Source organism: Thunnus albacares, chromosome 21 (genome assembly GCF_914725855.1).
Source record: "Thunnus albacares chromosome 21, fThuAlb1.1, whole genome shotgun sequence".
NCBI lineage: Eukaryota > Metazoa > Chordata > Actinopteri > Scombriformes > Scombridae > Thunnus > Thunnus albacares.
This window is the reverse complement of record NC_058126.1, coordinates 16,501,089-16,507,088: the sequence shown is the minus strand read 5'-3', so window position 1 is coordinate 16,507,088 and position 6,000 is coordinate 16,501,089. Positions and strand designations below refer to the sequence as shown.

The 6,000-nt window shown below is 38.7% G+C and overlaps 1 protein-coding gene across 1 annotated transcript in view; it reads left to right on the top strand.

Moving 5' to 3' along the window:
• Positions 1–280: 280 nt before the first annotated feature.
• cntnap2a (contactin associated protein 2a) overlaps positions 281–6,000 on the top strand; it is a 201,507-nt gene continuing 195,787 nt past the window's right edge. The window contains exon 1 of the mRNA XM_044340234.1: positions 281–395. The gene's annotated coding sequence lies outside the window, so the exon portion shown is untranslated. The remainder of the gene's footprint in view (positions 396–6,000) is intronic.

Here is a 6,000-nt window from a genome sequence, read left to right as displayed (position 1 = left end):
TCTTATACTAGAATAAATGGATTTAACATTTAATTAACAGTGTTGCTGGAAACTACTTCATGGACTTCCCATTGTGTAGTTAAATATGTTCTGCATTGATGCATATCCTCTTATAATAATACATACTAATAGTCACCACTTTTCTCTCTCTCTTCCCTCCTCCCCTTTATTCTTTTCTGTCTTTTTGTCACCTTTTCCCTCTTTCCTACTTTCTCTTCTATCCTGTTGTTCCATGTCTCTCATCTCTCCCTCCCCGGGTCTTCCTACTCTTTCGTCCTCCACAGAGAAGTGTGATGAAGCTCTTGCCTCTCCTCTGCCTCACACAGCCTTCACGAGCTCATCTGTCTTCTCCAATGGATACGCACCTGGATATGCCAAGCTCAACAGGAGAGGAGGTACTCACACACACACACACACACACACAGACAGACAAACAAAAACACACACACATACATGAATGCTCTCCACAGAGTGTATGGTGGACATACACGCATACTGTAGACACAGACAAAAGTAAATATATAATTCAGGTACATGTACATACATCCTCATAAATGATTTTACAGATGACACACTGAGAGGTAAATGTCCAAGCCTTCATAAAGGGACACGCTTCACAGAGCTGCACAGCTGCTCTCAACCTCCTCCTCCTCCTCTTTCTCCTTCCTCACTATTTCCCCCTTACTACTTCTCTCTGTTTTTTCTCCCCTCCTTCTCTCCCTCTCTCAGTTCCAGTCATTATCTCAGTGACTCAGACTGAAGCTCATTTCCACATCAGTCCACAGCAGAGAGAGATAGGGCCAGACAATTACACCCCTCTATGTTTATACAATTAATAATTCATACTTTTCTATCTAATATAGTAACACTACAGCTGAGGCAACAGAGCTCAGAGCTGGCAAATAAAGGCAAAGTAATCTGGTAATCTGGTGTGTTTAATCATACCAATTGAATTATTGCTGGGAGAGGACAGGCCTGCTCCACCTTTTAATAAATACACCCACCAACGAGGCAGAGAGAGAGATGGAGGGAAAGACGGAAACAAATAAAAAGGAAGTAGGTGGATAAGCTTAGATCTATCTGCTGATATGTAGATGATGTCACTCAATTCAAGGAAATTTTTCTCATCAGTTTAGACTGAAATTTTTTTTTTAATATATATATTTTTTTCTCACCATTACAATTCAGGAATTATTACCCAGACTAAATGACTTGTTAAAGTGGTTAACATACTAAATCTTAAAATACAATGGTTAAACCCGTTGGCTGGAATATATCCATAGACATTGTGCTGTTTCTGTATTTAGCAGTGAGTAATAACACACAAAAAAACTACACTGCTGTCTCTCTCCGTTCTTCACTACCTGTCAATTTTGGTGCCCAACATGCTCCAGTGAGACCTAGGTTTTCTCCCACATCTCCCACAAAGAGATGAGAGAGAGAGATAACTTCTTGATTCGATGGTGTAAAAAAACAGTCTTCACAAATTGAGATTGCGTGTGGGTGACACAGACTAGCGCAGAATATATAAACACAGAGCATCGCTCAACTTTAGCTCATAGTTCTGAGTGTGAGATCAAACATCGAACTTACACATAAGATTAGTATTATTGTTGAATGTTCAATCAGTAAAAACTAGTTAAAATAAACGATGGACAGATAAATAATGGTTTGCTACAGGTGGTAGGTGGCTAGCTAACATTAGCTTTGTGCTTGGCAAGTTCATTTTTAGCCTGAACACGTTATGTTATTATTATAACGTAATAATGTAATAACATTCAGATAGATGTTTAATTGTGTCCCGCAGACTGTAGGCTTAACTGTTAGCCCATGCACCGGGTGGGTGTATGAATAGGCAGTCACCTACATTACCACTGTCAGTGGATATGTACAGTATATAACTTACAGCCTGTTCGATATACAGTAGTGAGTGAGATGTATCGTAAGTTGTATTTTAGATAAATAAATATATGTAATTTGTTGGTACAGTTGGTATTATAGTGTTACAATGTAAATGTAAAACAGGTTAAACCAGTCTCCCCATAACAGACTTCAGTCTGACTGGTTTAATATAGAATAATCTGCAGAGCTGATCTACTTGATGGAGTAATGTGTGTTGTTCACTGTAGCTAATGTTTGTCCAGCTGCTGGAAACAGCTGCTCAGCTGAACAGACGCACAAATATTGTCGCTCCAACTTTATCAGCCCATTTACTGCCACCGCTAAAATGCATTTATATTCAGAGCAGGGGAATGTTGCTTATACAGTTCATCACTTTTGTGTTGATTTTTTTGGAAGCATGTGTAATTAGAGTCCTGCTGTCTGACACTCAGCTTTCAACCTGCATTAACTGAGCAGCTGCTTCTGTTCAAGATGCTAGTTAGGCGTTAGCAAGACCTTAGCAAGCCTTAGATAGCTAAACCACGCAGCCGCCAGACAACAACTCTGGAATTTTCACAACTTAATGCTTCTGAGTTCATTAACACACTGTCTGAGCAGATCGAATCATGCTGTGACCTTTATCTTCCTCCGAAGGCAGGGAGGTGCGTGTGTTTTATAGTTTTTGCTGCCCTTATGGGCGGTCACCAAACACACCTGTAACTCAATCTCATAAAAAAGTAAGAGGCTCCACCTGATGGTGTAACCGCGTACTACAGCAAATCTACAGAACATTTTCTGACAGTTTTCTGACATTTCCCTTGTCTTCTGAATTATCGGTTACTATATTTTTAATTGGTTGAATTACTAACAGCAATTAACCTATTACCAATGAATCATTAAAAAGCATCAAAAGCATCATCTTCCCTTAAAATACTATTGATCTAGAGTATTTAAACTTGATGGGTGCATTAGGGAAAATGGTTATATGTGGAGTGGTGCTGAAATCTCATAATCTTACATATTGTGTTATATGTTTAGCAGGAGTCAAGTAACGTAACCTGTAACATGTTTTACAAATTGCAGATGGAGAATATGACTTGGCTGTGGCTTGAAAAAAAAAGTCAAAATACATATTTTTTGCTTTAATCCCTGCTTCTCTCTCTCTCTCTCTCTCCTAAAATATAACATAAGCTGTGTTTTCCATTTGATTTCTCAGTTGTGCATATACACTCACCGGCCACTTCATTAAGAACACCTATGAAATCTTATGCAATCCAATACAACAGCTCTGATGGTATACTGGAGTACATTATATTGAATGGTGTTCCTAATGTTTTGTACACTCCATTAACATATATGAGGGGGGCAAAATAACACGTTTGAATATAATGCACTACAGTACAACACCACCCAGTACGACCTCAATAATAAACATAAAGAGGAATTATCACCTTTCTGACAATGTCAACAAAAACTGAAAATGTATAAGCTTCGTAAAAGTATAATTTATGGCAGAAATGTTGCATTGGATTGCATTAGATTGCACAGGTGCTCCTAATGAAGTGGCTGGTGAGTGTAATGTTTTATGTTTTGTTTGATTAATTTTATTGTATAGTGGATGCAGTACACCTTAATACAATTTTGTATCTGGCTCTGCACTCTCTTGACTGTTTTTTTTAAGTGTCCTAACTGATGTCCCCTTTACATTACTTTTGTAGTGATAAGATTACATTAATTTTAGGGTGAGTTTGTCCCTATATCCTCATGCTAAAATTGACTGTAAATCCACATTTCAAAGCTGTAAAATCTTTGTCACCTTTTTCCACCCCTGATGAGTTTGCACACCTGCATATCAGCTGTCTTGAGTCACAACAATAACTGTGACATGAATAGTTTCTCTATGGACCCGCTGTAGTGTACAGGACTGTCGTGATTCAGGATGGTTAGGTGACTGTGGCTATCTCGAAGCTGATCTAGAGATCATATCTACGAGAGAAAGAGACTGAAAAAAGACTGATCTGACCTCTCAGTTTAGGTTTGTTAACAAGATATTATCTCTGGTTACAAGATGTGACGCTGTGGAAGTGAACTTTACAGTGTGTAGATTCTACTGTATTCTGTCTGTACCTGCCAGGTAGCTAATGCTAGCTAGGTGCTATCTGCAGATATCAGACTGATGTCTTGTCAACACAAATGCAAATACAAACAATGCAGATGAATCAATGAGTAGACTTTCAGTTTCTGCTCTGTCTGTAATCAAAGTGATGAAGTTAAGCATGTATTTCTTTAAATATGCATTATGATGAAGCCCTTGCACATGTTGCAGGTCTTTTATTATTTTTGCTGGACTGTTTTGCACATGTAGGCCTAAAAAAATATAGGTGTGTCATGTTTAAGTCTCTCTGCATTTGCCCAAGAAAAAAATCTTTAGTCCATAGTTATAAGTGGCAAATGTGTGGACAATTCAGCCTATAATGTTCAAGGAAACAAAAATGTTGTTGCTCACTTGTTTAATATAGAAGAAATATAAGTTCACAGGACAAACTGAGAAGCACTTTATGCAATGTTAGTATGTAACTGAATCAAGAATCGAATCAAATTGAATCGAAATTAATCAATTATGGACTTTCTCAAAAATCAAATCAAAATCAAATCAAGAGATCAGTGGTGATATCCAGCCTGAGACTTTTAATGTTAAATGTCTCAAAATGGATAAGCTACATTTGGAGAAAAATGTCAGAGTAGCGGAGGAGATTAAGGAAAAGGATATAAAGTTTCATCTCAACCTCTGTGTCTTTGTGTCCTTCAGAGAATGACACTGTGTTTGGATGATGAGGTCGTCAGCTCGTTAGCATACAGCATATGATGGGGTGGAATATAAAATTAGAGGGGGAAAAAAAGGCATAAGTTCTGGAAGAAGGGACGTTAAGGTTACTTAAGAAAAAGTTCTCCACGAGGGAAAGGCGTGTGTCATGAAATCAACTTTTCTCTTCTTAAAATCATGCTTTTCTGCTGTTAAGAAAGATTCCCCACAAAATTGAAATCAGTTTTGTTATCTTCTTGTGAGTTTCTATCATAGAATTTGTTGGATGAAAACCAGTAGTGAAGTTCAGGAGATGATATATTTTCAAGCTTTACAGTATGATGTGCTGATGAAGTAGTTTGAACAGAAAAAGAAGTGTAGATGTTACTTTTCTTGGACGTCCGTGTCTAATAGAAAAAGTTTATATAGTCAGAAGCTTATTGTGTGAGTATATATAGACACACCAATAGAAAACAGGCACAAGTGCACACACGATCCCGTATACACATTCAAATAAACACACAGAAACACTGAGTGAGAGTACAAGTGAACAGCTTGCATATGAAAAAGACACATTAAACACACATTTTCACAGGAGCACAAGCATCACAAAAAGCTTAAATTAACAAAACCAGCAGAAGAGATCCACTTGCACTTGCTACACACACATAAATAAATTCACAGAAACACAGATTGAAGGATCACAACCACATGCCCACAAAGACTTATTATAAGAAGGGGTCCCTCCAAGCAGCTGCATTTGGCAGCCAAATGTGCCGTCAGTGGCATGAGTGTGCGCTGATAAGCCAATCCGCTCCAATCTCCCCGTGCTATGGAACAGGGTAGGCACAAAATCAATGGGACACACCACTCATATTAAGCTTGTGCTGTGGATGCTGACAGCTATTAGTTTTAGGCTATAGGCGTGCGTGTGAGGGTCTGTGTGCCTATGTGTATCTATTTCTGAGGGCACATTCCCATGTGTGTGTGCAGGGAGGGGGGCTCCATAATGATTTTCATAATGGTTTTCCAGCAGGCAGCCGTCTGCTTGTGTGCCAGCCAGGCCCCTGGCCTCTACCCTCCTTGCTCATCTGCTGTCACATGCACACACACACACACACACACACACACATACACAATGTTCTCCATCGATGTGTGTGTATGTAAATGTGAGTGTGTGAGTGACAAGAAAATGTGTTTTTAAGGGAGAATATTAGTGTGCATTAATGTCTAAACAAGAATAGGATTGTGCACATTCTTTTATTTATGTATCTATTTGAAAGAGGGAGCACGCTTAATGCCCTGTGTCTGGCTCC